Below are 10,141 nucleotides of genomic sequence, written 5' to 3' on the forward strand. Positions count from 1 at the left end.
CTCCCAGCAGCACCTCTCAGGGCACAGAGCTTTGTTCCCTATTGACACCAGTGATCCCGATGCTTACTGAAAGGTAGGAAGCACTCACTGGTGGCTGTTGATTTCTTGGGTTCCCTTTTCCAGCTCTCCAGACCTGGTACACACCTCCTCTTTCCCCAGCCCCATATCTGCTGTGGGGCTGAGTGGGCACCTGCCCACTGGTCAGGTGAGGCCCTCCTGTGTGGCTGCATTTGTGTCCTTCCTACCACCTGTGTCCACTGGGGTAGGATGGGGTCAGAGAGTCTTTTCAACTTTTCTGAGCTAGAGACAGTACCTCTTGAGTGAGTTAATTCAGAGAGAGGAGAGTGGAGGAGCATTCTGTCCTGGGCGCAGTCTCCCTGATCTGCTTCTGCTGCTTGCTGTGTGCCTTAAGGGCCATCACTGCTCCCTCCCAGTCCCGGGGCTTCCCTCCTGCTTTGTGCCCACCTGGTGTGGCCAGCTTAGCTCCTCTGGCTTGTCAGACCTTCGTGCCAGTGCTGTCAGCTCCCCCCAGGCAGGACAGGCATCCCTGGAAGGCGCCAGCAGAGGCCCTTGGGGTGCAGAGGGCAGAGGCGCCTCCTGGGGCTGGCAGGCTATGGCTTTCCTCAGGTGCCACAGGCTTTCTTTCTCCTCTGGGGAAAGCATCTTCAAGAGCAGGTGCTCTTTCCATCCTCCTTGTTAAAAACCACTCACTGATGAATGACAATCTCAGGCACATTTTGTGAGTGGAATACCAGACCATAGTCGGGAACCCTGGGCTGGCAGCACCAAAATGCCCAGCTAGAACTTTCCATGCCCCTGTCTGGGGCACAGGCTAGTTGGAATCCAGGGGAACTGGATCTCCTGTTGCTCCCTGCCCTGCCCCACGTGTCCTTTTTTGCATGGAATTGTCAGGTCCCCTGGGTTTAGGACTTGGTCAAGCACCTCCCCAGGATCTAAGTCAGCTTCAGCCCAGATTAAACAGAACAAAGAAGAGGTAGAAAGCACCATGTGTTGATTATTTTGACAGATTTTTTAAAAAAGAGACACCCCTCTCACTTTGAGTCCTTTATAGGTTTTCAACCAGATTTTATCAAGGAGAAAATGGGGGCTCTTTTCCTACTCTTGTTTTTACTATATAGAGAGGGGAGGAAATCTGTAAAATGCCAGTTAAATCCCCCTCTCGCAGGAGCGCTGCCAGCAGTGGGCCAGAACTTGTCATTTATTTGTGTGTGTGTGGAGTTCCTGGCTTATTAATGATATTGTGTTTGCGGGGGTGTTTGTTTATTTCATTGCTCTTTTGTAGTTTCTTTCATTTCAGCCCTTTCCTCTTCCTTCCCATCTTTCCTCACATATTTGCCACAGCTATTGAACATCACCGTGTGTGTATTTGTCTGAGTGTGTATGCATACAAAACGCCACTGTACACACGGGGCCCTAGAGTTGTGCAAATTAAATTTCTCCCTATCTTTCTGAGAAACCCTTGGTGTCTTCTCTGTAACACAAGCAAATGCTAATGCTGTCTTTCACCTTCAAAAACACAGCCCACCTCCACCTGTTCAGCAGGCAGGTTCATGTCTGTTGTCAGGTCTGTCCACAGGCCTCCTTGTTCTCAGCCTCAAGCTGGAGGCAGTGGTGGGGGAGGCGTTAGACCTGTCCTTAATTCAGAACAGCCCATGTGTCCATTCCCAGAGCACCAGGCCTCCTGACCTGCTGGGCCCTCCCCTTCCAGGAGCTTGTCGTGGTGGTCTGAGCAGAAGTGCCCAGTGCCAGGCAGCAGAGTCCCCAGTGGGGCAGGAGGTCAGCTCCTCTGGTGACTGGCTGCATGAGAATGGTGAGTGAGCAGCACTGCGTGTTCCTTAACTGATGGCTGATGGGATTACCCACCTGTGTCTCATTAAAAGACACCTCTTGGCTCTAGGAGTTGTCAAAATCCATGGCTCAGTGCTGCAGCCCTGGCTGTGATTTGTTTCTTGGGGGCTTGGGATGAGGAGATCATGAAAATCATCCTTTGCAGACAGACACTATCAAGATTATTTGGTTCCCTTTAAGCAGTCAGCGCTTAACTGGCAGGTGTGGCTGAAGCCAGGAAAAGGGCAGGCATGTGCCATGTCTCAACTGAACCCCAGTTCTGGGAAGCATCTCCCTCTCCAGCTGCCCCACGTCCTCCCTGATCTTACCTTTTAATAGATATTCCCCAACTAACCCATGCAGTAGTGGCATCTACCTGCAGACATTTCAAACATGCAAATTTTATATGTAAAAATGAACAAAGATTAAAGTCTCCCCAAGAAAGTAACAAAAAAGATACCTTATTGAGAGAAATATAAACTAAAAATGTTAAATTAGAAACACCAGAAATTCCTCTCAGATATCCAATTCAATTGTAAATGAAATGTCAATAAAATAAGGTCACATACTGTGTGTAAGATACTATACTATTTATATAATTTCTCCTTATCAAAAATAAGTGTAAAATTGGCTTCCTGCTTTCTTTAAGATAATTACTTTTTAAACCTCTTCTAGAGAGTTGTGTGTGGTTTCTACCATAATACTCCCACTTGCATTCTTGATCCGCGTTACCATTTTATTTTTGTCACATCATTATGCCTGTTGAAAATGTTTGTATTGATCCATATTCCACTGATTATCATTTCCAGGTTTATTTCAGAGAATTGCATTCTTTTACCTGTAGGGACCCAGTGTATTAGGTTCCCTGCTGACTCTCCAGGATGCACGTGAAGTCAGAAGGGCTTATGAGTGTATAAAGGAATGAATGAATTTTGGAAAACTGTCCTTCACAATGGCTTTATGTATCCAACATTGGATGAGGGCTATAGTTTTGCAATCATCTGGTGAATCCAATCAAGAAGGACAGTGTCTGTCCCAATGAATGAAGCATTGACTAGGTTTATTATATGTGTAATCAAGGTGTGAGCCCTGGAATATAGCCCTTATTAGATTTATGGACTGTGTTTCCAATGGAATGCACAGCCGAGGTTCTATTCACCTTGAGCAGAAGGAGCTGGACAGGGCAGGACTTAGGGAGAAGAGCAAAGTGCTACTCTCTTCTGGAACTGGTGTCACTACCTAGTTGGCCTCACCCTGTCTTCCAATTTTTGGGTTCTGATGAGTTCTCCCAACAATAGATGTGAGAAGACCTCATTTATTTATACTTTTTATGAGCCTGACTATATTCAGATTTTTTGAATATCGAAGGATCATCTTACATTTTCTTTGGCGAACCTCTGCCTCACCATATTCACGTCCTATTTTGGCAGTTCGTGTGGTTTCCCTACTTTTGTCTTGAATCTGTTTCACTGCTTTAATTGCCTCTTCCAAGATTCTAGGTCTTTGGTGTTAATTGCAGTAAGCACTAGCCAGATTTAGCTATTAAATTTAAATTAATTAAATTTAATTCACACTAACAATTTAGTCCTGCAGGAGAACTATACAAATTGAAAGTATCCAATAGGTACATATGGCCAGTGGCTTCTGTAATGCACTGTGCCAATAAGGTACATTATCTTCATTGCAGAAACTACTAGTAAGCATATTGATCTTAATTGTAGGTATTCTATTTTTCTATTTATAAATGATTATAAGTCATTTGCTTTTCTTTCTATTCATTCCCTTCTGTGTATTTACTCAAATTATTTTTATTGTCTTTCATTTAAACTCCTAAGGTAAGGGGTATATATCATTTAATTCTGTTTATTAATATAAATATTTCTCACTATGTAAGGTGGAGAATTTTCCTGGGAAAATTGTTTATTTTTTGTGACTTTGACAATTTTACATAATATATTCCACTATTATTTTTCATAATGTGTATTTTTAAATTTGTGACAAGATTATTTAGAAGAGATTTCCCTTAAGTTTCAGTTCTTAGATTATATTTTCTGTTGTCATTATTTTCTGGTATTAATTTCTTTTGAGTAGGGAATGTTGGTTATATCTTCCCAATTTTTGAAGTTTCCCTCCATCTTATTTTATGAATCATTTGTATGATGTCCTTGAACTTCTTAGAGATCAATTTTCATTCTTTGGGATGTTGTACTTTCATAGATACATTTGTTGAATATCGTGGAATTCATTCTACTTATTTTGAGAAACTAATATTGCTCTTATCAAAATAAGTAAGAGACAAAAGCAAAACAGATGATAAATAAGTTTAGTAGGCCCAACATGGTGACTTCATGCTAAGTCTGTATCAGTAAACCAAAGCCTAATTAAGTTCCTGTGTCTTGTGAAGGGTTCTTCTCCCAGAACCTGAAATCTGAGAATACCCAGTCATGACTCACCAGCTCCTTTTTCCTCCTGTAGCTTAGTTCCTCTAAATAAAAGCTAAGCCAAGTAAGGTGAACTATCCTTAAAACTATGTTCTTTAAGACTATCTTACTCTGAGTATATGAGCCTTGCTCTTGGGTTGAATGTTACCTAAGTCAGGAGTCAGTTAATAAAGGTATAAGATCCAAAATATTAATCTCCTGGGTATTTTTTTGCACAGTTTTGGTGATGAGAAGCGAATCTGAATGCACCATGAAGGGCCCTGGAGACAAGAAAGAGAGAAGAAGGTTCCTGCTGAACTCTGAGTTTTCTATCCTGTCCACCATCTCCAAGATTCATGAGTGAGTCCCTCTTGGATCTGAGCTCCACTCCTTTGTGTCTGAGCTCTCCAACTTCACAAACTTTCAGTGCAAAGGTCATGGGTCAGTCTTTTGGATGAGAAAATTCAAATTTTGACTCTGAGTCTTTAGCCTTAAGGTTCAGTCCACAGTTTCATTTTTCCTGTGGCTGGTTTCTTTGACCTGTACATGAGTTCAGAAGTGAAATGGTAAAGATAGGATACTCATACTCTTAAAATTTTGATTCTTCACCCTCTGGCACACTGGCGTCTTACATGTTCCAATATTACGGGACTGGAAGCTGTGTATATCAAACAAATTGGCAGTATCTGACCAAAGACAATCGAGAATTTTTTTTATTCCCCCTGTCGCGACTTTTTTTTTGCGTGCTGTCTGCTCTCTGTGTCCATTTTGCTGTACATTCTTCTGTGTCTGTATTTATTTAGTTTTCCCTACCCCCTTGTGGCTTGCTTGCCGTCTGCTCTCTCTGTCCACTTGCAGAGGGCTCTTCTGTGTTCTTGCTTGTCTCCCTTCTTTTGTTGCGTTACCTTTGGTGAGTCAGCTCTCTGTGGCGTCTGCTGGCTGGGCGGCACTGCGCAGTGTGTGGACAAACTTGCCTTCACAAGGACACCCCGGGGTGCAAACTGAGGGCCTCCCATATGGTAGATGGGAGCTCATCTGATTGAGCCACAGCCGCTTCTGACAATCTAGAATTTTAATATCACTGTGAAACATTTCAAGTAGACAAAATTACTCATCCAAAGAATGTGCTCCCTAATGGGACATTTCTCCTGCAAGGAGCTCTATTCAAATTGGCTTAGAGATACATATAAATATAATTTTTTTATGTGACAGTTATGTAATCTAAAGCTTCTTTACAAATAAAAAAATTAAAGAAATTGCAGTATTTTAAAAGTTTCATTAAATGATTCTTTGAAAAAGGCAAATGAGAAATTAAAAGCTCATGAGATGTCAATATTTTCTGTATTTCTTTGTTTTTATGTTTGATTAGTGGTTTAAATTTTAAATTGGAAGTATAAACTCTAATTGTGTCTGTCTGCTTGGTGTATGATGTTTTCCTACCTTTGAATTTCATTTCCAAATTAACTTATAAAACTCCTTCAAAGAGCTCTATTCCTGTTGGGTTAGAGATAACATATAAATTAACACTCCTAATGTTACAGAAATCAAGTAAACCAAATATCTAATATTGCCAATGGGCAAAAATTGTTGCTAGACCTAAATCTCAATATTCTGAAGAAAATTAAAGTTCACAAATTGGGATAAACCTTTGGAAAACAGGGCTCATTTAATATTATTAGTCAAATAATAATGGGCATGTCTTTGGAATTATTAATTTAAGTACAATATAAACATATCATTTAATTCTACTTGGGTGTGTTCTTCCCAACTTTATGAAGTTACTGGTTAAATAAGATGGCATTATATCTAATAGATCTTTAAGTTGATGAAAATGTACATTCATATTGAAAGAATAATTGTGTTTTGAAGACTGTTAGCTTGAAGACTGTTTCCAAGATCTTTCTGCTCATTTAAATATGTAAGGTTTGCATGATGTGTTTTGTTAAGGGAAAAGAAAGTTTTGTCTCAAAGTGGAATAAGTGGTGGTTGCAGAACCAGAAACAGGATTATGTAGGACAATCATGAATTGATACAGAAATGTGTAGATGTTTTGCAGAAAATGAATTTTGTCATGGTCCTGGTTGGCTAAGACTTTACAGGTTTATAAGATTTTGAGGAGTTTTCTTACCAAAGAATATCTTCATACAATGCTAGAATTTTATTTTCTCTCTGTTAATAGGAATGTTTTCTTGAATTATTTGTCTGCTCTTAATAAGAAGTTATGAAAGGTTTTCCTTAACTGAATATCTTGCTTAGAAGGCAAACATTCTGTCTCTTATCAGAATAATTGCCTCTGCTTTATATTTTACATACCATCTTTTATTGTTTTAGGGAACAATTCTTCTCAGTTTTGAAATAATTATGTATAATTTACAATCACACTACCTCCACTCTTTGCTTTTAAAAAATCCTTTATTTTATTTTGTTTTTAATTTTTTTTTTTGCATTTTCAGTTATCTTCATTAAATGTTATTTAAAACACTGAGAATACATTGATCTCATTGACAATATACTAAAATTATTTACTCAAATTATATATATTTGAATTTGTATGCATTTGTAGTGATCAATTTTTGAATTTAGAAATGGAAAAATATTTCTACTTTATCTTAAGATCTGATTTTCCACAATATAAGTGAATTCACAGGTGAATTATTCCCATCATGCCATCTTCTTTTAAAATATATTTTTATTTACTTTTAAAAGACATATTGATCGCACAGAATGTTACACTAAAAAATATACGAGGTCCCGTATATCCCACTCCCCACACCCCCTACTTTTCCCACATCAACAACTTCTTTATCAGGGTGGTACATTCATTGCATTTGATGAATACATTCTGGAGCACTCTGCTACACAGCATGGATTATAGTTTGCATTTGTAGTTTACACACTCCCAGTCCATACCGTGGGTTATGGCAGGATATATAATGTCCTGCATCTGACCCTGCAATATCATTCAGGACAACTCCAAGTCCTGAAAATGCCCCCACATCACACCTCCTTTTCCCTCTCCTTCCCTTCTGCAAATCCCATGGCCACTGTGTCCACATCAATGATAAAACTTCTTCCATTGCAAGAGTCACAATAATTTTGTAGTAGAATGCTAGTAAGTACACTCTAGTCCATGTTTTATTCTTCCATTCTGAGGACCCTGGGGTGGCAGTTCCTACTCCACTTCTCAATTGAGAGTTGGGCTTCAATCCCACATGGCTGGTGGATGGGACTCTCATGCCACCAGCTGTAGTAGACTCTCTCGGTTTCTTAGTGTGGTGGTTGTCCATCCTCACCTCCCTGTTAGCTGACCTGGGTAAACATCTACTCTCCAGGTCACTGGATTTACCCAGGTTGGACTTTTTAAGCTTTTCATTGAAATTATCATTCATATTTGATCATCCATAAACAATAAGTATAAAGTATAAGTTGTGAATTTACAAAAGAAATATGAATATCACCATACATTCAGGTCTCCCATGTATTACCCCACCACCAATACCTTGTATTGTTATTAAACTATTGTTACAAATGATGAAAAAGCATTGTCAAAACATTATTACAAACTATAGTCCATATCTTTTTTTTTCACTTTTGTTATTGTCATTTTTTAAAGATACATAGATCTAAAAAAAGACAAAAAATAAAATAGTGCTGTTAAAAAAATAAAGATACATAGATCACAACAAATGTTATGTTAAAAACTATAAGAGGTTCTCTTATATACCCCACATCCCACCTCCCCTACTTCCGCATCAACAACCTCATCACTGTGGCACATTCATTGCATTTGGTGAATACATTTTGGAGCGCTGCTGCATCTTATGGATTATAGTTTACATTGTAGTTTACACTCTCCCCCAGTCCACTCAGTGGATTATGGCAGGATATATAATGTCCAGCATCTGTCCCTGCAATATCATTGAAGACAACTCCAAGTCCCCAAAATGCTCCCACATCACATCTCTTCTTCCCTCTTCCTGCCCTAAGCAACTACCATGATCACTGTCTCCACATTAATGATAGAATTTCTTCCATTGCTAGAGTCACAGTAGTTCTATAGTAGAATACCAGGAAGTTCACTCTAATCCATATTTTATTCCTCCATCCTGCAGATCCTGGGATGGTGATATCCACTCCACCTCTATATTGAGAGAGGGCTTAGATCCTACATGGTTGATGGAAGTGATTCTCCTGTTTGCAATTGTGGCTACTCTCGGTTCCCTGGTGTGGTGGTTGACCATCTTCCCCTCCCTGTTAGCTGACCTGGATAAGTCCAATGAACTGGAGAGTAGGATTTGCAACTCTACTGAGGCTCAGGGCCCAGCTGGCACATGGTCAGTCCAGAGTACACACCAACTCCAGCACCAATCACAATTTCAGTAATAGTGACAAACGACGCATGTGTAGAAATATCACATCTGAGTCCAACTCCATCACACTCAGGAGCACAAATTCCAAAGCAGGGCCCACTGACAAGGCACTGAACTCCAGAGCTGTGACTGTAGAACCTGTTTATTTCCATAGCCCTCAGCAGCTCCAGTACCTGGGGTTGTATCGAATTTGGCTATCTCTGGGATCCTGCTGAGACGTGTGTAAGTGCAACCCCTCTGATGACCTCCCAACTCTTTTTGAAGTCTCTTATCCATATAAACTCATTTGTCTTTACCATTTCCCCCTTTTATTCAGGGTCTTTTTCTAGTTGCTTCACCAGCTGGTGGCTGGTAGTAATTCCTCAGCACCAGGGAGGCTCATCCCGGATAGTCAATTCCCATGCTGCAGGAAAGTAATGCATTTACATGCTCAGTTTGGCTTAGAGTATGTCTACATTTGAGCAACATGGATGCTCTCAGGTGGTAACTCTTAGGCACTCTGCAGCTGTGGGCCTAGTTGAAATTTCAGGCATACAGACTCAAGAGCATAGTCATCAGTATCAAGGGCTCATCATTGGAACACCCTTCTTCACTGGTGTTTGCCCTTGCACTTGGGGGATTGTTGCTGTTCCATTGGGGAATGTGACAGAGCTCCCGTGGCTAGGAACTCAGCACTCCCTCAGTTGTCGTTTGTAACTCTAACTACTATGAAAATACCCTCTGAATATCCTAACATATTTATATACCCTATATACATGCCCTGGAGAAATCCCTCCCACCCATGCATCCCCCATCAACGACAGCACACACCAGTGCTACTCCGCTGACATAGTTGAACCCCTGTGTGATCCAGAACTTCTTCAATAAGGAAGCCAAATATATTGCCAAATTCAATTAGTAGGAAAATAAAATAGTAATGATAGGTTTAGAGATTAGAAATAGAATGCATACTAATTTAGAAAAACTAAAATGAAGTAAAAAATAAGTTGGGTTCCACCTTTGGTGTACTTTGTCCAAACTCACCCAGTTAATAATATCCTGTTGTTAGTATTATAGACTTGTTACAGTTTATGAGAGAATATTTTCATATTTGTTTTGTTAGTCATAGTCCATCTTATACTACAGGATTCATTGTGTTATACAGTCTCATGCTTTGTACAGTCCATTCAGAGTATACGCTCAGTTGCTCTCACGTTCATCAGAGAGATGTTTTGTCATCACTAGTCAATTTTTGAACATTTTCATTATTCCAAAAGGAAAAATCCCATATCTGCTTATACCCCTATTGTCATCTCTAAGAATTGGTATCATATCTTTGCCATTGTTGCAAAACTCTTACAATATGACTGTTAACTCTAATCCATAGAGTTACATTCATTGTAATTTTCCCATATGCTGCCATATATTTAACAGTTTGTGAAGGAAGAACTTTCTTACACTATTAACAAGTCTTCAACAACACTGAAATCATTGTTATATAATCCCTACATTATTCTCTAGCTT

At 39.8% G+C, this 10,141-nt stretch overlaps 1 long non-coding RNA gene across 1 annotated transcript in view; it reads left to right on the top strand.

The window, feature by feature from the left end:
• The window catches only part of LOC139436977 (uncharacterized), a 53,627-nt gene extending 43,727 nt beyond the window's left edge, over positions 1–9,900 (top strand). The window contains exon 3 of the long non-coding RNA XR_011646510.1: positions 4,508–9,900. This is a non-coding gene — a long non-coding RNA (uncharacterized lncRNA). The remainder of the gene's footprint in view (positions 1–4,507) is intronic.
• The last annotated feature ends 241 nt before the right edge of the window (positions 9,901–10,141 follow it).

The sequence above is a fragment of the Dasypus novemcinctus genome, chromosome 19 (assembly GCF_030445035.2).
Source record: "Dasypus novemcinctus isolate mDasNov1 chromosome 19, mDasNov1.1.hap2, whole genome shotgun sequence".
NCBI lineage: Eukaryota > Metazoa > Chordata > Mammalia > Cingulata > Dasypodidae > Dasypus > Dasypus novemcinctus.